Genomic DNA, 25,163 nt, shown 5'->3' on the forward strand with positions numbered 1-25,163 from the left:
TTAATCAAAAAATGTAAAAACAATTCAAAATAAATTCAATAATGGGATTTTAAGGGCATTTAAACCGAGTAATAAGGCTTTTCTAAGCTTGAGTGACTATAAATGAACTTTTCTTGACATTGGATGGCTTTTGCTCCATGTTTCCCGAGGTAAACAATCAATTACAATCTGTTTTAATAAAAAAATGTAAAAAAAATTCAAAATAAATTCAATTATGGGGTTATAAAGGCATTTAAACCGAGTAATAAGGCTTTTCTAGGCATGAGTGACTATAAATGATCTTTTCTTGACAATGGATGGCTTTCGCTCCATGTTTCCCGAGGCAAACAATCAATTACAATATGTTTTAATCAAAAAATGTAAAAACAATTCAAAATAAATTCAATAATGGGATTATAAAGGCATTTAAACCGAGTAATAAGGCTTTTCTAAGCTTGAGTGACTATAAATGACCTTTTCTTGACATTGGATGGCTTTTGCTCCATGTTTCCCGAGGTAAACAATCAATTACAATCTGTTTTAATAAAAAAATGTAAAAAAAAATTCAAAATAAATTCAATTATGGGGTTATAAAGGCATTTAAACCGAGTAATAAGGCTTTTCTAGGCACGAGTGACTATAAATGATCTTTTCTTGACAATGGATGGCTTTCGCTCCACGTTTCTCGAGGCAAACAATCAATTACAATATGTTTTAATCAAAAAATGTAAAAAAAATTCAAAATAAATTCAATAATTGGATTATAAAGGCATTTAAACCGAGTAATAAGGCTTTTCTAGGCATGAGTGACTATAAATGAACTTTTCTTGACAATGGATGGCTTTCGCTCCACGTTTCCCGAGGCTAACAATCAGTTACAATCTGTTTTAATCAAAAAATGTAAAAACAATTCAAAATAAATTCAATAATGGGATTATAAAGGCATTTAAACCGAGTAATAAGGCTTTTCTAGGATTGAGTGACTATAAATGATTTTTTCTTGACAATGGATGGCTTTTGCTCCATGTTTCCCGAGGTAAACAATCAATTACAATCTGTTTTAATAAAAAAATATAAAAAAAATTCAAAATAAATTCAATTATGGGGTTATAAAGGCATTTAAACCGAGTAATAAGGCTTTTCTAGGCATGAGTGACTATAAATGATCTTTTCTTGACAATGGATGGCTTTCGCTACACGTTTCCCGTGGCGAACAATCAATTACAATCTGTTTTAATCAAAAAATGTAAAAAAAATTCAAAATAAATTCAATAATGAGATTATAAAGGCATTTAAACTGAGTAATAAGGCTTTTCTAGGCTTGAGTGACTATAAATGAACTTTTCTTGACAATGGATGGCTTTTGCTCCATGTTTCTAGAGGTAAACATTCAATTACAATATGTTTTAATCAAAAAATGTAAAATAAATTCAATAATGGGATTATAAAGGCATTTAAACCGAGTAATAAGGCTTTTCTAGGCATGAGTGACTATAAATGAACTTTGCTTCACAATGGATGGCTTTCGCTCCACGTTTCCCGAGGCAAACAATCAATTACAATCTGTTTTAATCAAAAAATGTAAAAACAATTCAAAATAAATTCAATAATGGGATTATAAGGGCATTTAAACCGAGTAATAAGGCTTTTGTAGGCTTGAGTGACTATAAAAGAACTTTTCTTGACAATGGATGGCTTTTGCTCCATGTTTCCCGAGGTAAACAATCTAATACAATCTGTTTTAATAAAAAAATGTAAAAAAAATTCAAAATAAATTCAATTATGGGGTTATAAAGGCATTTAAACCGAGTAATAAGGCTTTTCTAGGCATGAGTGACTATAAATGATCTTTTCTTGTCAATGGATGGCTTTCGCTCCACGTTTCCCGAGGCAAACAATCAATTACAAGCTGTTTTAATCAAAAAATGTAAAAAAAAATTCAAAATAAATTCAATAATGGGATTATAAAGGCATTTAAACCGAGTAATAAGGCTTTTCTAGGCATGAGTGACTATAAATGAACTTTTCTCGACAATGGATGGCATTCGCTCCATGTTTCCCGAGGCAAACAATCAATTACAATCTGTTTTAACCAAAAAATGTAAAAACAATTCAAAATAAATTCAATAATGGGATTATAAAGGCATTTAAACCGAGTAATAAGGCTTTTCTAGGCTTGATTGACTATAAATGAACTTTTCTTGACAATGGATGGCTTTTGCTCCATGTTTCTAGAGGTAAACAATCTATTACAATATGTTTTAATCAAAAAATGTAAAAAAAATTCAAAATAAATTCAATAATGGGATTATAAAGGCATTTAAACCGAGTAATAAGGCTTTTCTAGGCATGAGTGACTATAAATGAACTTTTCTTGACAATGGATGGCTTTCGCTCCACGTTTCCCGAGGCAAACAATCAATTACAATCTGTTTTAATCAAAAAATGTAAAAACAATTCAAAATAAATTCAATAATGGGATTATAAAGGCATTTAAACAGAGTAATAAGGCTTTTCTAGGCATGAGTGACTATAAATGAACTTTTCTTGACAATGGATGGCTTTCGCTCCACGTTTCCCAAGGCAAACAATCAATTACAATCTGTTTTAATCAAAAAATGTAAAAACAATTCAAAATAAATTCAATAATGAGATTATAAAGGCATTTAAACCGAGTAATAAGGCTTTTCTAGGCTTGAGTGACTATAAATGAACTTTTCTTGACAATGGATGGCTTTCGCTCCAAGTTTCCCGAGGTAAACAATCAATTACAATCTGTTTTAATCAAAAAATGTAAAAAAAATTCAAAATAAACTCAATAATGGGATTATAAAGGCATTTAAACCGAGTAATAAGGCTTTTCTAGGCATGAGTGACTATAAATGAACTTTTGTTGACAATGGATGGCTTTCGCTCCACCTTTCTCGAGGCAAACAATCAATTGCAATCTGTTTTAATCAAAAAAGGTAAAAAACATTCAAAATAAATTCAATAATGGGATTATAAAGGCATTTAAACCGAGTAATAAGGCTTTTCTAGGCATGAGTGACTATAAATGAACTTTTCTTGACAATGGATGGCTTTCGCTCCACGTTTCCTGAGGCAAACAATCAGTTACAATCTATTTTAATCAAAAAATGTAAAAACAATTCAAAATAAATTCAATAATGGGATTATAAAGGCATTTAAACCGAGTAATAAGGCTTTTCTAGGCTTGAGTGACTATAAATGAACTTTTCTTGACAATGGATGGCTTTTGCTCCATGTTTCTAGAGGTAAACAATCTATTACAATATGTTTTAATCAAAAAATGTAAAAAAAATTCAAAATAAATTCAATAATGGGATTATAAAGGCATTTAAACCGAGTAATAAGGCTTTTCTAGGCATGAGTGACTATAAATGAACTTTTCTTGACAATTAATGGCTTTCGCTCCACGTTTCCCGAGGCAAACAATCAGTTACAATCTGTTTTAATCAAAAACTGTAAAAACAATTAAAAATAAATTCAATAATGGGATTATAAAGGCATTTAAACCGAGTAATAAGACTTTTCTAGGCTTGAGTGACTATAAATGAACTTTTCTTGACAATGGATGGCTTTCGCTCCAAGTTTCCCGAGGTAAACAATCAATTACAATCTGTTTTAATCAAAAAATGTAAAAAAAATTCAAAATAAACTCAATAATGGGATTATAAAGGCATTTAAACCGAGTAATAAGGCTTTTCTAGGCATGAGTGACTATAAATGAACTTTTCTTGACAATGGATGGCTTTCGCTCCACGATTCCAGAGGCAAACAATCAATTACAAGCTGTTTTAATCAAAAAATGTAAAAAAAATTCAAAATAAATTCAATAATGGGATTATAAAGGCATTTAAACCGAGTAATAAGGCTTTTCTAGGCATGAGTGACTATAAATGAACTTTTCTTGACAATGGATGGCTTTCGCTCCACGTTTCCCGAGGCAAACAATCAGTTACAAACTGTTTTAATCAAAAAATGTAAAAATAATTCAAAATAAATTCAATAATGGGATTATAAAGGCATTTAAACCGAGTAATAAGGCTTTTCTAGGCTTGAGTGACTATAAATGAACTTTTCTTGACAATGGATGGCTTTTGCTCCATGTTTCTAGAGGTAAACATTCAATTACAATATGTTTTAATCAAAAAATGTAAAAAAAATTCAAAATAAATTCAATAATGGGATTATAAAGGCATTTAAACCGAGTAATAAGGCTTTTCTAGGCATTAGTGACTATAAATGAACTTTTCTTGACAATTAATGGCTTTCGCTCCACGTTTCCCGAGGCAAACAATCAGTTACAATCTGTTTTAATCAAAAAATGTAAAAACAATTCAAAATAAATTCAATAATGGGATTATAAAGGCATTTAAACCGAGTAATAAGGCTTTTCTAGGCTTGAGTGACTATAAATGAACTTTTCTTGACAATGGATGGCTTTCGCTCCATGTTTCCCGAGGTAAACAATCAATTACAATTTGTTTTAATAAAAAAATGTAAAAAAAATTCAAAATAAATTCAATTATGGGGTTATAAAGGCATTTAAACCGAGTAATAAGGCTTTTCTAGGCATGAGTGACTATAAATGAACTTTTCTTGACAATTAATGGCTTTCGCTCCACGTTTCTCGAGGCAAACAATCAGTTACAATCTGTTTTAATCAAAAAATGTAAAAACAATTCAAAATAAATTCAATAATGGGATTTTAAGGGCATTTAAACCGAGTAATAAGGCTTTTCTAAGCTTGAGTGACTATAAATGAACTTTTCTTGACATTGGATGGCTTTTGCTCCATGTTTCCCGAGGTAAACAATCAATTACAATCTGTTTTAATAAAAAAATGTAAAAAAAATTCAAAATAAATTCAATTATGGGGTTATAAAGGCATTTAAACCGAGTAATAAGGCTTTTCTAGGCATGAGTGACTATAAATGATCTTTTCTTGACAATGGATGGCTTTCGCTCCATGTTTCCCGAGGCAAACAATCAATTACAATATGTTTTAATCAAAAAATGTAAAAACAATTCAAAATAAATTCAATAATGGGATTATAAAGGCATTTAAACCGAGTAATAAGGCTTTTCTAAGCTTGAGTGACTATAAATGACCTTTTCTTGACATTGGATGGCTTTTGCTCCATGTTTCCCGAGGTAAACAATCAATTACAATCTGTTTTAATAAAAAAATGTAAAAAAAAATTCAAAATAAATTCAATTATGGGGTTATAAAGGCATTTAAACCGAGTAATAAGGCTTTTCTAGGCACGAGTGACTATAAATGATCTTTTCTTGACAATGGATGGCTTTCGCTCCACGTTTCTCGAGGCAAACAATCAATTACAATATGTTTTAATCAAAAAATGTAAAAAAAATTCAAAATAAATTCAATAATTGGATTATAAAGGCATTTAAACCGAGTAATAAGGCTTTTCTAGGCATGAGTGACTATAAATGAACTTTTCTTGACAATGGATGGCTTTCGCTCCACGTTTACCGAGGCTAACAATCAGTTACAATCTGTTTTAATCAAAAAATGTAAAAACAATTCAAAATAAATTCAATAATGGGATTATAAAGGCATTTAAACCGAGTAATAAGGCTTTTCTAGGATTGAGTGACTATAAATGATTTTTTCTTGACAATGGATGGCTTTTGCTCCATGTTTCCCGAGGTAAACAATCAATTACAATCTGTTTTAATAAAAAAATATAAAAAAAATTCAAAATAAATTCAATTATGGGGTTATAAAGGCATTTAAACCGAGTAATAAGGCTTTTCTAGGCATGAGTGACTATAAATGATCTTTTCTTGACAATGGATGGCTTTCGCTACACGTTTCCCGTGGCGAACAATCAATTACAATCTGTTTTAATCAAAAAATGTAAAAAAAATTCAAAATAAATTCAATAATGAGATTATAAAGGCATTTAAACTGAGTAATAAGGCTTTTCTAGGCTTGAGTGACTATAAATGAACTTTTCTTGACAATGGATGGCTTTTGCTCCATGTTTCTAGAGGTAAACATTCAATTACAATATGTTTTAATCAAAAAATGTAAAATAAATTCAATAATGGGATTATAAAGGCATTTAAACCGAGTAATAAGGCTTTTCTAGGCATGAGTGACTATAAATGAACTTTGCTTCACAATGGATGGCTTTCGCTCCACGTTTCCCGAGGCAAACAATCAATTACAATCTGTTTTAATCAAAAAATGTAAAAACAATTCAAAATAAATTCAATAATGGGATTATAAGGGCATTTAAACCGAGTAATAAGGCTTTTGTAGGCTTGAGTGACTATAAAAGAACTTTTCTTGACAATGGATGGCTTTTGCTCCATGTTTCCCGAGGTAAACAATCTAATACAATCTGTTTTAATAAAAAAATGTAAAAAAAATTCAAAATAAATTCAATTATGGGGTTATAAAGGCATTTAAACCGAGTAATAAGGCTTTTCTAGGCATGAGTGACTATAAATGATCTTTTCTTGTCAATGGATGGCTTTCGCTCCACGTTTCCCGAGGCAAACAATCAATTACAAGCTGTTTTAATCAAAAAATGTAAAAAAAAATTCAAAATAAATTCAATAATGGGATTATAAAGGCATTTAAACCGAGTAATAAGGCTTTTCTAGGCATGAGTGACTATAAATGAACTTTTCTCGACAATGGATGGCATTCGCTCCATGTTTCCCGAGGCAAACAATCAATTACAATCTGTTTTAACCAAAAAATGTAAAAACAATTCAAAATAAATTCAATAATGGGATTATAAAGGCATTTAAACCGAGTAATAAGGCTTTTCTAGGCTTGATTGACTATAAATGAACTTTTCTTGACAATGGATGGCTTTTGCTCCATGTTTCTAGAGGTAAACAATCTATTACAATATGTTTTAATCAAAAAATGTAAAAAAAATTCAAAATAAATTCAATAATGGGATTATAAAGGCATTTAAACCGAGTAATAAGGCTTTTCTAGGCATGAGTGACTATAAATGAACTTTTCTTGACAATGGATGGCTTTCGCTCCACGTTTCCCGAGGCAAACAATCAATTACAATCTGTTTTAATCAAAAAATGTAAAAACAATTCAAAATAAATTCAATAATGGGATTATAAAGGCATTTAAACAGAGTAATAAGGCTTTTCTAGGCATGAGTGACTATAAATGAACTTTTCTTGACAATGGATGGCTTTCGCTCCACGTTTCCCAAGGCAAACAATCAATTACAATCTGTTTTAATCAAAAAATGTAAAAACAATTCAAAATAAATTCAATAATGAGATTATAAAGGCATTTAAACCGAGTAATAAGGCTTTTCTAGGCTTGAGTGACTATAAATGAACTTTTCTTGACAATGGATGGCTTTCGCTCCAAGTTTCCCGAGGTAAACAATCAATTACAATCTGTTTTAATCAAAAAATGTAAAAAAAATTCAAAATAAACTCAATAATGGGATTATAAAGGCATTTAAACCGAGTAATAAGGCTTTTCTAGGCATGAGTGACTATAAATGAACTTTTGTTGACAATGGATGGCTTTCGCTCCACGTTTCTCGAGGCAAACAATCAATTGCAATCTGTTTTAATCAAAAAAGGTAAAAAACATTCAAAATAAATTCAATAATGGGATTATAAAGGCATTTAAACCGAGTAATAAGGCTTTTCTAGGCATGAGTGACTATAAATGAACTTTTCTTGACAATGGATGGCTTTCGCTCCACGTTTCCTGAGGCAAACAATCAGTTACAATCTATTTTAATCAAAAAATGTAAAAACAATTCAAAATAAATTCAATAATGGGATTATAAAGGCATTTAAACCGAGTAATAAGGCTTTTCTAGGCTTGAGTGACTATAAATGAACTTTTCTTGACAATGGATGGCTTTTGCTCCATGTTTCTAGAGGTAAACAATCTATTACAATATGTTTTAATCAAAAAATGTAAAAAAAATTCAAAATAAATTCAATAATGGGATTATAAAGGCATTTAAACCGAGTAATAAGGCTTTTCTAGGCATGAGTGACTATAAATGAACTTTTCTTGACAATTAATGGCTTTCGCTCCACGTTTCCCGAGGTAAACAATCAGTTACAATCTGTTTTAATCAAAAACTGTAAAAACAATTAAAAATAAATTCAATAATGGGATTATAAAGGCATTTAAACCGAGTAATAAGACTTTTCTAGGCTTGAGTGACTATAAATGAACTTTTCTTGACAATGGATGGCTTTCGCTCCAAGTTTCCCGAGGTAAACAATCAATTACAATCTGTTTTAATCAAAAAATGTAAAAAAAATTCAAAATAAACTCAATAATGGGATTATAAAGGCATTTAAACCGAGTAATAAGGCTTTTCTAGGCATGAGTGACTATAAATGAACTTTTCTTGACAATGGATGGCTTTCGCTCCACGATTCCCGAGGCAAACAATCAATTACAAGCTGTTTTAATCAAAAAATGTAAAAAAAATTCAAAATAAATTCAATAATGGGATTATAAAGGCATTTAAACCGAGTAATAAGGCTTTTCTAGGCATGAGTGACTATAAATGAACTTTTCTTGACAATGGATGGCTTTCGCTCCACGATTCCCGAGGCAAACAATCAATTACAAGCTGTTTTAATCAAAAAATGTAAAAAAAATTCAAAATAAATTCAATAATGGGATTATAAAGGCATTTAAACCGAGTAATAAGGCTTTTCTAGGCATGAGTGACTATAAATGAACTTTTCTTGACAATGGATGGCATTTGCTCCATGTTTCCCGAGGCAAACAATCAATTACAATATGTTTTAATCAAAAAATGTAAAAACAATTCAAAATAAATTCAATTATGGGGTTATAAAGGCATTTAAACCGAGTAATAAGGCTTTTCTAGGCACGAGTGACTATAAATGATCTTTTCTTGACAATGGATGGCTTTCGCTCCACGTTTCCCGAGGCAAACAATCAATTACAATATGTTTTAATCAAAAAATGTAAAAAAAATTCAAAATAAATTCAATAATGGGATTATAAAGGCATTTAAACTGAGTAATAAGGCTTTTCTAGGCTTAAGTGACTATAAATGAACTTTTCTTGACAATGGATGGCTTTTGCTCCATGTTTCTAGAGGTAAACATTCAATTACAATATGTTTTAATCAAAAAATGTAAAAAAAATTCAAAATAAATTCAATAATGGGATTATAAAGGCATTTAAACCGAGTAATAAGGCTTTTCTAGGCATGAGTGACTATAAATGAACTTTTCTTGACAATTAATGGCTTTCGCTCCACGTTTCCCGAGGCAAACAATCAGTTACAATCTGTTTTAATCAAAAAATGTAAAAACAATTCAAAATAAATTCAATAATGGGATTATAAAGGCATTTAAACCGAGTAATAAGGCTTTTCTAGGCTTGAGTGACTATAAATGAACTTTTCTTGACAATGGATGGCTTTCGCTCCATGTTTCCCGAGGTAAACAATCAATTACAATCTGTTTTAATAAAAAAATGTAAAAAAAATTCAAAATAAATTCAATTATGGGGTTATAAAGGCATTTAAACCGAGTAATAAGGCTTTTCTAGGCATGAGTGACTATAAATGAACTTTTCTTGACAATTAATGGCTTTCGCTCCACGTTTCTCGAGGCAAACAATCAGTTACAATCTGTTTTAATCAAAAAATGTAAAAACAATTCAAAATAAATTCAATAATGGGATTTTAAGGGCATTTAAACCGAGTAATAAGGCTTTTCTAAGCTTGAGTGACTATAAATGAACTTTTCTTGACATTGGATGGCTTTTGCTCCATGTTTCCCGAGGTAAACAATCAATTACAATCTGTTTTAATAAAAAAATGTAAAAAAAATTCAAAATAAATTCAATTATGGGGTTATAAAGGCATTTAAACCGAGTAATAAGGCTTTTCTAGGCATGAGTGACTATAAATGATCTTTTCTTGACAATGGATGGCTTTCGCTCCATGTTTCCCGAGGCAAACAATCAATTACAATCTGTTTTAATCAAAAAATGTAAAAACAATTCAAAATAAATTCAATAATGGGATTATAAAGGCATTTAAACCGAGTAATAAGGCTTTTCTAAGCTTGAGTGACTATAAATGACCATTTCTTGACATTGGATGGCTTTTGCTCCATGTTTCCCGAGGTAAACAATCAATTACAATCTGTTTTAATAAAAAAATGTAAAAAAAATTCAAAATAAATTCAATTATGGGGTTATAAAGGCATTTAAACCGAGTAATAAGGCTTTTCTAGGCACGAGTGACTATAAATGATCTTTTCTTGACAATGGATGGCTTTCGCTCCACGTTTCCCGAGGCAAACAATCAATTACAATATGTTTTAATCAAAAAATGTAAAAAAAATTCAAAATAAATTCAATAATGGGATTATAAAGGCATTTAAACTGAGTAATAAGGCTTTTCTAGGCATGAGTGACTATAAATGAACTTTTCTTGACAATGGATGGCTTTCGCTCCACGTTTCCCGAGGCTAACAATCAGTTACAATCTGTTTTAATCAAAAAATGTAAAAACAATTCAAAATAAATTCAATAATGGGATTATAAAGGCATTTAAACCGAGTAATAAGGCTTTTCTAGGATTGAGTGACTATAAATGATTTTTTCTTGACAATGGATGGCTTTTGCTCCATGTTTCCCGAGGTAAACAATCAATTACAATCTGTTTTAATAAAAAAATATAAAAAAAATTCAAAATAAATTCAATTATGGGGTTATAAAGGCATTTAAACCGAGTAATAAGGCTTTTCTAGGCATGAGTGACTATAAATGATCTTTTCTTGACAATGGATGGCTTTCGCTCCACGTTTCCCGTGGCGAACAATCAATTACAATCTGTTTTAATCAAAAAATGTAAAAAAAATTCAAAATAAATTCAATAATGAGATTATAAAGGCATTTAAACTGAGTAATAAGGCTTTTCTAGGCTTGAGTGACTATAAATGAACTTTTCTTGACAATGGATGGCTTTTGCTCCATGTTTCTAGAGGTAAACATTCAATTACAATATGTTTTAATCAAAAAATGTAAAAAAAATTCAAAATAAATTCAATAATGGGATTATAAAGGCATTTAAACCGAGTAATAAGGCTTTTCTAGGCATGAGTGACTATAAATGAACTTTGCTTCACAATGGATGGCTTTCGCTCCACGTTTCCCGAGGCAAACAATCAATTACAATCTGTTTTAATCAAAAAATGTAAAAACAATTCAAAATAAATTCAATAATGGGATTATAAGGGCATTTAAACCGAGTAATAAGGCTTTTGTAGGCTTGAGTGACTATAAAAGAACTTTTCTTGACAATGGATGGCTTTTGCTCCATGTTTCCCGAGGTAAACAATCTAATACAATCTGTTTTAATAAAAAAATGTAAAAAAAATTCAAAATAAATTCAAATATGGGGTTATAAAGGCATTTAAACCGAGTAATAAGGCTTTTCTAGGCATGAGTGACTATAAATGATCTTTTCTTGTCAATGGATGGCTTTCGCTCCACGTTTCCCGAGGCAAACAATCAATTACAAGCTGTTTTAATCAAAAAATGTAAAAAAAAATTCAAAATAAATTCAATAATGGGATTATAAAGGCATTTAAACCGAGTAATAAGGCTTTTCTAGGCATGAGTGACTATAAATGAACTTTTCTCGACAATGGATGGCATTCGCTCCATGTTTCCCGAGGCAAACAATCAATTACAATCTGTTTTAACCAAAAAATGTAAAAACAATTCAAAATAAATTCAATAATGGGATTATAAAGGCATTTAAACCGAGTAATAAGGCTTTTCTAGGCTTGATTGACTATAAATGAACTTTTCTTGACAATGGATGGCTTTTGCTCCATGTTTCTAGAGGTAAACAATCTATTACAATATGTTTTAATCAAAAAATGTAAAAAAAATTCAAAATAAATTCAATAATGGGATTATAAAGGCATTTAAACCGAGTAATAAGGCTTTTCTAGGCATGAGTGACTATAAATGAACTTTTCTTTACAATGGATGGCTTTCGCTCCACGTTTCCCGAGGCAAACAATCAATTACAATCTGTTTTAATCAAAAAATGTAAAAACAATTCAAAATAAATTTAATAATGGGATTATAAAGGCATTTAAACAGAGTAATAAGGCTTTTCTAGGCATGAGTGACTATAAATGAACTTTTCTTGACAATGGATGGCTTTCGCTCCACGTTTCCCAAGGCAAACAATCAATTACAATCTGTTTTAATCAAAAAATGTAAAAACAATTCAAAATAAATTCAATAATGAGATTATAAAGGCATTTAAACCGAGTAATAAGGCTTTTCTAGGCTTGAGTGACTATAAATGAACTTTTCTTGACAATGGATGGCTTTCGCTCCAAGTTTCCCGAGGTAAACAATCAATTACAATCTGTTTTAATCAAAAAATGTAAAAAAAATTCAAAATAAACTCAATAATGGGATTATAAAGGCATTTAAACCGAGTAATAAGGCTTTTCTAGGCATGAGTGAATATAAATGAACTTTTGTTGACAATGGATGGCTTTCGCTCCACGTTTCTCGAGGCAAACAATCAATTGCAATCTGTTTTAATCAAAAAAGGTAAAAAACATTCAAAATAAATTCAATAATGGGATTATAAAGGCATTTAAACCGAGTAATAAGGCTTTTCTAGGCATGAGTGACTATAAATGAACTTTTCTTGACAATGGATGGCTTTCGCTCCACGTTTCCTGAGGCAAACAATCAGTTACAATCTATTTTAATCAAAAAATGTAAAAACAATTCAAAATAAATTCAATAATGGGATTATAAAGGCATTTAAACCGAGTAATAAGGCTTTTCTAGGCTTGAGTGACTATAAATGAACTTTTCTTGACAATGGATGGCTTTTGCTCCATGTTTCTAGAGGTAAACAATCTATTACAATATGTTTTAATCAAAAAATGTAAAAAAAATTCAAAATAAATTCAATAATGGGATTATAAAGGCATTTAAACCGAGTAATAAGGCTTTTCTAGGCATGAGTGACTATAAATGAACTTTTCTTGACAATGGATGGCTTTCGCTCCACGTTTCCCGAGGCAAACAATCAATTACAATCTGTTTTAATCAAAAAATGTAAAAACAATTCAAAATAAATTCAATAATGGGATTATAAAGGCATTTAAACAGAGTAATAAGGCTTTTCTAGGCATGAGTGACTATAAATGAACTTTTCTTGACAATGGATGGCTTTCGCTCCACGTTTCCCAAGGCAAAAAATCAATTACAATCTGTTTTAATCAAAAAATGTAAAAACAATTCAAAATAAATTCAATAATGAGATTATAAAGGCATTTAAACCGAGTAATAAGGCTTTTCTAGGCTTGAGTGACTATAAATGAACTTTTCTTGACAATGGATGGCTTTCGCTCCACGTTTCCCGAGGCAAACAATCAATTACAATCTGTTTTAATCAAAAAATGTAAAAACAATTCAAAATAAATTCAATAATGGGATTATAAAGGCATTTAAACAGAGTAATAAGGCTTTTCTAGGCATGAGTGACTATAAATGAACTTTTCTTGACAATGGATGGCTTTCGCTCCACGTTTCCCAAGGCAAACAATCAATTACAATCTGTTATAATCAAAAAATGTAAAAACAATTCAAAATAAATTCAATAATGAGATTATAAAGGCATTTAAACCGAGTAATAAGGCTTTTCTAGGCTTGAGTGACTATAAATGAACTTTTCTTGACAATGGATGGCTTTCGCTCCAAGTTTCCCAAGGTAAACAATCAATTACAATCTGTTTTAATCAAAAAATGTAAAAAAAATTCAAAATAAACTCAATAATGGGATTATAAAGGCATTTAAACCGAGTAATAAGGCTTTTCTAGGCATGAGTGACTATAAATGAACTTTTCTTGACAATGGATGGCATTTGCTCCATGTTTCCCGAGGCAAACAATCAATTACAATATGTTTTAATCAAAAAATGTAAAAACAATTCAAAATAAATTCAATTATGGGGTTATAAAGGCATTTAAACCGAGTAATAAGGCTTTTCTAGGCACGAGTGACTATAAATGATCTTTTCTTGACAATGGATGGCTTTCGCTCCACGTTTCCCGAGGCAAACAATCAATTACAATATGTTTTAATCAAAAAATGTAAAAAAAATTCAAAATAAATTCAATAATGGGATTATAAAGGCATTTAAACTGAGTAATAAGGCTTTTCTAGGCTTGAGTGACTATAAATGAACTTTTCTTGACAATGGATGGCTTTTGCTCCATGTTTCTAGAGGTAAACATTCAATTACAATATGTTTTAATCAAAAAATGTAAAAAAAATTCAAAATAAATTCAATAATGGGATTATAAAGGCATTTAAACCGAGTAATAAGGCTTTTCTAGGCATGAGTGACTATAAATGAACTTTTCTTGACAATTAATGGCTTTCGCTCCACGTTTCCCGAGGCAAACAATCAGTTACAATCTGTTTTAATCAAAAAATGTAAAAACAATTCAAAATAAATTCAATAATGGGATTATAAAGGCATTTAAACCGAGTAATAAGGCTTTTCTAGGCTTGAGTGACAATAAATGAACTTTTCTTGACAATGGATGGCTTTCGCTCCATGTTTCCCGAGGTAAACAATCAATTACAATCTGTTTTAATAAAAAAATGTAAAAAAAATTCAAAATAAATTCAATTATGGGGTTATAAAGGCATTTAAACCGAGTAATAAGGCTTTTCTAGGCATGAGTGACTATAAATGAACTTTTCTTGACAATTAATGGCTTTCGCTCCACGTTTCTCGAGGCAAACAATCAGTTACAATCTGTTTTAATCAAAAAATGTAAAAACAATTCAAAATAAATTCAATAATGGGATTTTAAGGGCATTTAAACCGAGTAATAAGGCTTTTCTAAGCTTGAGTGACTATAAATGAACTTTTCTTGACATTGGATGGCTTTTGCTCCATGTTTCCCGAGGTAAACAATCAATTACAATCTGTTTTAATAAAAAAATGTAAAAAAAATTCAAAATAAATTCAATTATGGGGTTATAAAGGCATTTAAACCGAGTAATAAGGCTTTTCTAGGCATGAGTGACTATAAATGATCTTTTCTTGACAATGGATGGCTTTCGCTCCATGTTTCCCGAGGCAAACAATCAATTACAATCTGTTTTAATCAAAAAATGTAAAAACAATTCAAAATAAATTCAATAATGGGATTATAAAGGCATTTAAACCGAGTAATAAGGCTTTTCTAAGCTTGAGTGACTATAAATGACCTTTTCTTGACATTGGATGGCTTTTGCTCCATGTTTCCCGAGGTAAACAATCAATTACAATCTGTTTTAATAAAAAAATGTAAAAAAAATTCAAAATAAATTCAATTATGGGGTTATAAAGGCATTTAAACCGAGTAATAAGGCTTTTCTAGGCACGAGTGACTATAAATGATCTTTTCTTGACAATGGATGGCTTTCGCTCCACGTTTCCCGAGGCAAACAATCAATTACAATATGTTTTAATCAAAAAATGTAAAAAAAATTCAAAATAAATTCAATAATGGGATTATAAAGGCATTTAAACCGAGTAATAAGGCTTTTCTAGGCATGAGTGACTATAAATGAACTTTTCTTGACAATGGATGGCTTTCGCTCCACGTTTCCCGAGGCTAACAATCAGTTACAATCTGTTTTAATCAAAAAATGTAAAAACAATTCAAAATAAATTCAATAATGGGATTATAAAGGCATTTAAACCGAGTAATAAGGCTTTTCTAGGATTGAGTGACTATAAATGATTTTTTCTTGACAATGGATGGCTTTTGCTCCATGTTTCCCGAGGTAAACAATCAATTACAATCTGTTTTAATAAAAAAATATAAAAAAAATTCAAGATAAATTCAATTATGGGGTTATAAAGGCATTTAAACTGAGTAATAAGGCTTTTCTAGGCATGAGTGACTATAAATGATCTTTTCTTGACAATGGATGGCTTTCGCTCCACGTTTCCCGTGGCGAAAAATCAATTACAATCTGTTTTAATCAAAAAATGTAAAAAAAATTCAAAATAAATTCAATAATGAGATTATAAAGGCATTTAAACTGAGTAATAAGGCTTTTCTAGGCTTGAGTGACTATAAATGAACTTTTCTTGACAATGGATGGCTTTTGCTCCATGTTTCTAGAGGTAAACATTCAATTACAATATGTTTTAATCAAAAAATGTAAAAAAAATTCAAAATAAATTCAATAATGGGATTATAAAGGCATTTAAACCGAGTAATAAGGCTTTTCTAGGCATGAGTGACTATAAATGAACTTTGCTTCACAATGGATGGCTTTCGCTCCACGTTTCCCGAGGCAAACAATCAATTACAATCTGTTTTAATCAAAAAATGTAAAAACAATTCAAAATAAATTCAATAATGGGATTATAAGGGCATTTAAACCGAGTAATAAGGCTTTTGTAGGCTTGAGTGACTATAAAAGAACTTTTCTTGACAATGGATGGCTTTTGCTCCATGTTTCCCGAGGTAAACAATCTAATACAATCTGTTTTAATAAAAAAATGTAAAAAAAATTCAAAATAAATTGAAATATGGGGTTATAAAGGCATTTAAACCGAGTAATAAGGCTTTTCTAGGCATGAGTGACTATAAATGATCTTTTCTTGTCAATGGATGGCTTTCGCTCCACGTTTCCCGAGGCAAACAATCAATTACAAGCTGTTTTAATCAAAAAATGTAAAAAAAAATTCAAAATAAATTCAATAATGGGATTATAAAGGCATTTAAACCGAGTAATAAGGCTTTTCTAGGCATGAGTGACTATAAATGAACTTTTCTCGACAATGGATGGCATTCGCTCCATGTTTCCCGAGGCAAACAATCAATTACAATCTGTTTTAACCAAAAAATGTAAAAACAATTCAAAATAAATTCAATAATGGGATTATAAAGGCATTTAAACCGAGTAATAAGGCTTTTCTAGGCTTGATTGACTATAAATGAACTTTTCTTGACAATGGATGGCTTTTGCTCCATGTTTCTAGAGGTAAACAATCTATTACAATATGTTTTAATCAAAAAATGTAAAAAAAATTCAAAATAAATTCAATAATGGGATTATAAAGGCATTTAAACCGAGTAATAAGGCTTTTCTAGGCATGAGTGACTATAAATGAACTTTTCTTGACAATGGATGGCTTTCGCTCCACGTTTCCCGAGGCAAACAATCAATTACAATCTGTTTTAATCAAAAAATGTAAAAACAATTCAAAATAAATTCAATAATGGGATTATAAAGGCATTTAAACAGAGTAATAAGGCTTTTCTAGGCATGAGTGACTATAAATGAACTTTTCTTGACAATGGATGGCTTTCGCTCCACGTTTCCCAAGGCAAACAATCAATTACAATCTGTTTTAATCAAAAAATATAAAAACAATTCAAAATAAATTCAATAATGAGATTATAAAGGCATTTAAACCGAGTAATAAGGCTTTTCTAGGCTTGAGTGACTATAAATGAACTTTTCTTGACAATGGATGGCTTTCGCTCCAAGTTTCCCGAGGTAAACAATCAATTACAATCTGTTTTAATCAAAAAATGTAAAAAAAATTCAAAATAAACTCAATAATGGGATTATAAAGGCATTTAAACCGAGTAATAAGGCTTTTCTAGGCATGAGTGACTATAAATGAACTTTTGTTGACAATGGATGGCTTTCGCTCCACGTTTCTCGAGGCAAACAATCAATTGCAATCTGTTTTAATCAAAAAAGGTAAAAAACATTCAAAATAAATTCAATAATGGGATTATAAAGGCATTTAAACCGAGTAATAAGGCTTTTCTAGGCATGAGTGACTATAAATGAACTTTTCTTGACAATGGATGGCTTTCGCTCCACGTTTCCTGAGGCAAACAATCAGTTACAATCTATTTTAATCAAAAAATGTAAAAACAATTCAAAATAAATTCAATAATGGGATTATAAAGGCATTTAAACCGAGTAATAAGGCTTTTCTAGGCTTGAGTGACTATAAATGAACTTTTCTTGACAATGGATGGCTTTTGCTCCATGTTTCTAGAGGTAAACAATCAATTACAATATGTTTTAATCAAAAAATGTAAAAAAAATTCAAAATAAATTCAATAATGGGATTATAAAGGCATTTAAACCGAGTAATAAGGCTTTTCTAGGCATGAGTGACTATAAATGAACTTTTCTTGACAATTCATGGCTTTCGCTCCACGTTTCCCGAGGCAAACAATCAGTTACAATCTGTTTTAATCAAAAAATGTAAAAACAATTCAAAATAAATTCAATAATGGGATTATAAAGGCATTTAAACCGAGTAATAAGGCTTTTCTAGGCTTGAGTGACTATAAATGAACTTTTCTTGACAATGGATGGCTTTCGCTCCATGTTTCCCGAGGTAAACAATCAATTACAATCTGTTTTAATAAAAAAATGTAAAAAAAATTCAAAATAAATTCAATTATGGGGTTATAAAGGCATTTAAACCGAGTAATAAGGCTTTTCTAGGCATGAGTGACTATAAATGAACTTTTCTTGACAATTAATGGCTTTCGCTCCACGTTTCTCGAGGCAAACAATCAGTTACAATCTGTTTTAATCAAAAAATGTAAAAACAATTCAAAATAAATTCAATAATGGGATTTTAAGGGCATTTAAACCGAGTAATAAGGCTTTTCTAAGCTTGAGTGACTATAAATGAACTTTTCTTGACATTGGATGGTTTTTGCTCCATGTTTCCCGAGGTAAACAATCAATTACAATCTGTTTTAATAAAAAAATGTAAAAAAAATTCAAAATAAATTCAATTATGGGGTTATAAAGGCATTTAAACCGAGTAATAAGGCTTTTCTAGGCATGAGTGACTATAAATGATCTTTTCTTGACAATGGATGGCTTTCGCTCCATGTTTCCCGAGGCAAACAATCAATTACAATCTGTTTTAATCAAAAAATGTAAAAACAATTCAAAATAAATTCAATAATGGGATTATAAAGGCATTTAAACCGAGTAATAAGGCTTTTCTAAGCTTGAGTGACTATAAATGACCTTTTCTTGACATTGGATGGCTTTTGCTCCATGTTTCCCGAGGTAAACAATCAATTACAATCTGTTTTAATAAAAAAATGTAAAAAAAATTCAAAATAAATTCAATTATGGGGTTATAAAGGCATTTAAACCGAGTAATAAGGCTTTTCTAGGCACGAGTGACTATAAATGATCTTTTCTTGACAATGGATGGCTTTCGCTCCACGTTTCCCAAGGCAAACAATCAATTACAATATGTTTTAATCAAAAAATGTAAAAAAAATTCAAAATAAATTCAATAATGGGATTATAAAGGCATTTAAACCGAGTAATAAGGCTTTTCTAGGCATGAGTGACTATAAATGAACTTTTCTTGACAATGGATGGCTTTCGCTCCACGTTTCCCGAGGCTAACAATCAGTTACAATCTGTTTTAATCAAAAAATGTAAAAACAATTCAAAATAAATTCAATAATGGGATTATAAAGGCATTTAAACCGAGTAATAAGGCTTTTCTAGGATTGAGTGACTATAAATGATTTTTTCTTGACAATGGATGGCTTTTGCTCCATGTTTCCCGAGGTAAACAATCAATTACAATCTGTTTTAATAAAAAAATATAAAAAAAATTCAAGATAAATTCAATTATGGGGTTATAAAGGCATTTAAACCGAGTAATAAGGCTTTTCTAGGCATGAGTGACTATAAATGATCTTTTCTTGACAATGGATGGCTTTCGCTCCACGTTTCCCGTGGCGAAAAATCAATTACAATCTGTTTTAATCAAAAAATGTAAAAAAAATTCAAAATAAATTCAATAATGAGATTATAAAGGCATTTAAACTGAGTAATAAGGCTTTTCTAGGCTTGAGTGACTATAAATGAACTTTTCTTGACAATGGATGGCTTTTGCTCCATGTTTCTAGAGGTAAACATTCAATTACAATATGTTTTAATCAAAAAATGTAAAAAAAATTCAAAATAAATTCAATAATGGGATTATAAAGGCATTTAAACCGAGTAATAAGGCTTTTCTAGGCATGAGTGACTATAAATGAACTTTGCTTCACAATGGATGGCTTTCGCTCCACGTTTCCCGAGGCAAACAATCAATTACAATCTGTTTTAATCAAAAAATGTAAAAACAATTCAAAATAAATTCAATAATGGGATTATAAGGGCATTTAAACCGAGTAATAAGGCTTTTGTAGGCTTGAGTGACTATAAAAGAACTTTTCTTGACAATGGATGGCTTTTGCTCCATGTTTCCCGAGGTAAACAATCTAATACAATCTGTTTTAATAAAAAAATATAAAAAAAATTCAAAATAAATTGAAATATGGGGTTATAAAGGCATTTAAACCGAGTAATAAGGCTTTTCTAGGCATGAGTGACTATAAATGATCTTTTCTTGTCAATGGATGGCTTTCGCTCCACGTTTCCCGAGGCAAACAATCAATTACAAGCTGTTTTAATCAAAAAATGTAAAAAAAAATTCAAAATAAATTCAATAATGGGATTATAAAGGCATTTAAACCGAGTAATAAGGCTTTTCTAGGCATGAGTGACTATAAATGAACTTTTCTCGACAATGGATGGCATTCGCTCCATGTTTCCCGAGGCAAACAATCAATTACAATCTGTTTTAACCAAAAAATGTAAAAACAATTCAAAATAAATTCAATAATGGGATTATAAAGGCATTTAAACCGAGTAATAAGGCTTTTCTAGGCTTGATTGACTATAAATGAACTTTTCTTGACAATGGATGGCTTTTGCTCCATGTTTCTAGAGGTAAACAATCTATTACAATATGTTTTAATCAAAAAATGTAAAAAAAATTCAAAATAAATTCAATAATGGGATTATAAAGGCATTTAAACCGAGTAATAAGGCTTTTCTAGGCATGAGTGACTATAAATGAACTTTTCTTGACAATGGATGGCTTTCGCTCCACGTTTCCCGAGGCAAACAATCAATTACAATCTGTTTTAATCAAAAAATGTAAAAACAATTCAAAATAAATTCAATAATGGGATTATAAAGGCATTTAAACAGAGTAATAAGGCTTTTCTAGGCATGAGTGACTATAAATGAACTTTTCTTGACAATGGATGGCTTTCGCTCCACGTTTCCCAAGGCAAACAATCAATTACAATCTGTTTTAATCAAAAAATGTAAAAACAATTCAAAATAAATTCAATAATGAGATTATAAAGGCATTTAAACCGAGTAATAAGGCTTTTCTAGGCTTGAGTGACTATAAATGAACTTTTCTTGACAATGGATGGCTTTCGCTCCAAGTTTCCCGAGGTAAACAATCAATTACAATCTGTTTTAATCAAAAAATGTAAAAAAAATTCAAAATAAACTCAATAATGGGATTATAAAGGCATTTAAACCGAGTAATAAGGCTTTTCTAGGCATGAGTGACTATAAATGAACTTTTGTTGACAATCGATGGCTTTCGCTCCACGTTTCTCGAGGCAAACAATCAATTGCAATCTGTTTTAATCAAAAAATGTAAAAAACATTCAAAATAAATTCAATAATGGGATTATAAAGGCATTTAAACCGAGTAATAAGGCTTTTCTAGGCATGAGTGACTATAAATGAACTTTTCTTGACAATGGATGGCTTTCGCTCCACGTTTCCTGAGGCAAACAATCAGTTACAATCTATTTTAATCAAAAAATGTAAAAACAATTCAAAATAAATTCAATAATAGGATTATAAAGGCATTTAAACCGAGTAATAAGGCTTTTCTAGGCTTGAGTGACTATAAATGAACTTTTCTTGACAATGGATGGCTTTTGCTCCATGTTTCTAGAGGTAAACAATCTATTACAATATGTTTTAATCAAAAAATGTAAAAAAAATTCAAAATAAATTCAATAATGGGATTATAAAGGCATTTAAACCGAGTAATAAGGCTTTTCTAGGCATGAATGACTATAAATGAACTTTTCTTGACAATGGATGGCTTTCGCTCCACGTTTCCCGAGGCAAACAATCAATTACAATCTGTTTTAATCAAAAAATGTAAAAACAATTCAAAATAAATTCAATAATGGGATTATAAAGGCATTTAAACCGAGTAATAAGGCTTTTCTAGGCATGAGTGACTATAAATGAACTTTTCTTGACAATGGATGGCTTTCGCTCCACGATTCCCGAGGCAAACAATCAATTACAAGCTGTTTTAATCAAAAAATGTAAAAAAAATTCAAAATAAATTCAATAATGGGATTATAAAGGCATTTAAACTGAGTAATAAGGCTTTTCTAGGCTTGAGTGACTATAAATGAACTTTTCTTGACAATGGATGGCTTTTGCTCCATGTTTCCCGAGGTAAACAATCAATTACAATCTGTTTTAATAAAAAAATGTAAAATAAATTCAATTATGGGGTTATAAAGGCATTTAAACCGAGTAATAAGGCTTTTCTAGGCACGAGTGACTATAAATGATCTTTTCTTGACAATGGATGGCTTTCGCTCCACGTTTCCCGAGGCAAACAATCAATTACAATATGTTTTAATCAAAAAATGTAAAAAAAATTCAAAATAAATTCAATAATGGGATTATAAAGGCATTTAAACTGAGTAATAAGGCTTTTCTAGGCTTGAGTGACTATAAATGAACTTTTCTTGACAATGGATGGCTTTTGCTCCATGTTTCTAGAGGTAAACATTCAATTACAATATGTTTTAATCAAAAAATGTAAAAAAAATTCAAAATAAATTCAATAATGGGATTATAAAGGCATTTAAACCGAGTAATAAGGCTTTTCTAGGCATGAGTGACTATAAATGAACTTTTCTTGACAATTAATGGCTTTCGCTCCACGTTTCCCGAGGCAAACAATCAGTTACAATCTGTTTTAATCAAAAAATGTAAAAACAATTCAAAATAAATTCAATAATGGGATTATAAAGGCATTTAAACCGAGTAATAAGGCTTTTCTAGGCTTGAGTGACTATAAATGAACTTTTCTTGACAATGGATGGCTTTCGCTCCATGTTTCCCGAGGTAAACAATCAATTACAATCTGTTTTAATAAAAAAATATAAAAAAAATTCAAAATAAATTCAATTATGGGGTTATAAAGGCATTTAAACCGAGTAATAAGGCTTTTCTAGGCATGAGTGACTATAAATGAACTTTTCTTGACAATTAATGGCTTTCGCTCCACGTTTCCTGAGGCAAACAATCAGTTACAATCTGTTTTAATCAAAAAATGTAAAAACAATTCAAAATAAATTCAATAATGGGATTTTAAGGGCATTTAAACCGAGTAATAAGGCTTTTCTAAGCCTGAGTGACTATAAATGAACTTTTCTTGACATTGGATGGCTTTTGCTCCATGTTTCCCGAGGTAAACAATCAATTACAATCTGTTTTAATAAAAAAATGTAAAAAAAATTCAAAATAAATTCAATTATGGGGTTATAAAGGCATTTAAACCGAGTAATAAGGCTTTTCTAGGCATGAGTGACTATAAATGATCTTTTCTTGACAATGGATGGCTTTCGCTCCATGTTTCCCTAGGCAAACTATCAATTACAATCTGTTTTAATCAAAAAATGTAAAAACAATTCAAAATAAATTCAATAATGGGATTATAAAGGCATTTAAACCGAGTAATAAGGCTTTTCTAGGCTTGAGTGACTATAAATGAACTTTTCTTGACATTGGATGGCTTTTGCTCCATGTTTCCCGAGGTAAACAATCAATTACAATCTGTTTTAATAAAAAAATGCAAAAAAAATTCAAAATAAATTCAATTATGGGGTTATAAAGGCATTGAAACCGAGTAATAAGGCTTTTCTAGGCATGAGTGACTATAAATGATCTTTTCTTGTCAATGGATGGCTTTCGCTCCACGTTTCCCGAGGCAAACAATCAATTACAAGCTGTTTTAATCAAAAAATATAAAAAAAAATTCAAAATAAATTCAATAATGGGATTATAAAGGCATTTAAACCGAGTAATAAGGCTTTTCTAGGCATGAGTGACTATAAATGAACTTTTCTCGACAATGGATGGCATTCGCTCCATGTTTCCCGAGGCAAACAATCAATTACAATCTGTTTTAACCAAAAAATGTAAAAACAATTCAAAATAAATTCAATAATGGGATTATAAAGGCATTTAAACCGAGTAATAAGGCTTTTCTAGGCTTGATTGACTATAAATGAACTTTTCTTGACAATGGATGGCTTTTGCTCCATGTTTCTAGAGGTAAACAATCTATTACAATATGTTTTAATAAAAAAATGTAAAAAAAATTCAAAATAAATTCAATAATGGGATTATAAAGGCATTTAAACCGAGTAATAAGGATTTTCTAGGCATGAGTGACTATAAATGAACTTTTCTTGACAATGGATGGCTTTCGCTCCACGTTTCCCGAGGCAAACAATCAATTACAATCTGTTTTAATCAAAAAATGTAAAAACAATTCAAAATAAATTCAATAATGGGATTATAAAGGCATTTAAACCGAGTAATAAGGCTTTTCTAGGCATGAGTGACTATAAATGAACTTTTCTTGACAATGGATGGCTTTCGCTCCACGTTTCCCAAGGCAAACAATCAATTACAATATGTTTTAATCAAAAAATGTAAAAACAATTCAAAATAAATTCAATAATGAGATTATAAAGGCATTTAAACCGAGTAATAAGCCTTTTCTAGGCTTGAGTGACTATAAATGAACTTTTCTTGACAATGGATGGCTTTCGCTCCAAGTTTCCCGAGGTAAACAATCAATTACAATCTGTTTTAATCAAAAAATGTAAAAAAAATTCAAAATAAACTCAATAATGGGATTATAAAGGCATTTAAACCGAGTAATAAGGCTTTTCTAGGCATGAGTGACTATAAATGAACTTTTGTTGACAATGGATGGCTTTCGCTCCACGTTTCTCGAGGCAAACAATCAATTGTAATCTGTTTTAATCAAAAAATGTAAAAAACATTCAAAATAAATTCAATAATGGGATTATAAAGGCATTTAAACCGAGTAATAAGGCTTTTCTAGGCATGAGTGACTATAAA

Source organism: Theobroma cacao, chromosome 6, assembly GCF_053813885.1.
Source record: "Theobroma cacao isolate CCN51 chromosome 6, ASM5381388v1, whole genome shotgun sequence".
NCBI lineage: Eukaryota > Viridiplantae > Streptophyta > Magnoliopsida > Malvales > Malvaceae > Theobroma > Theobroma cacao.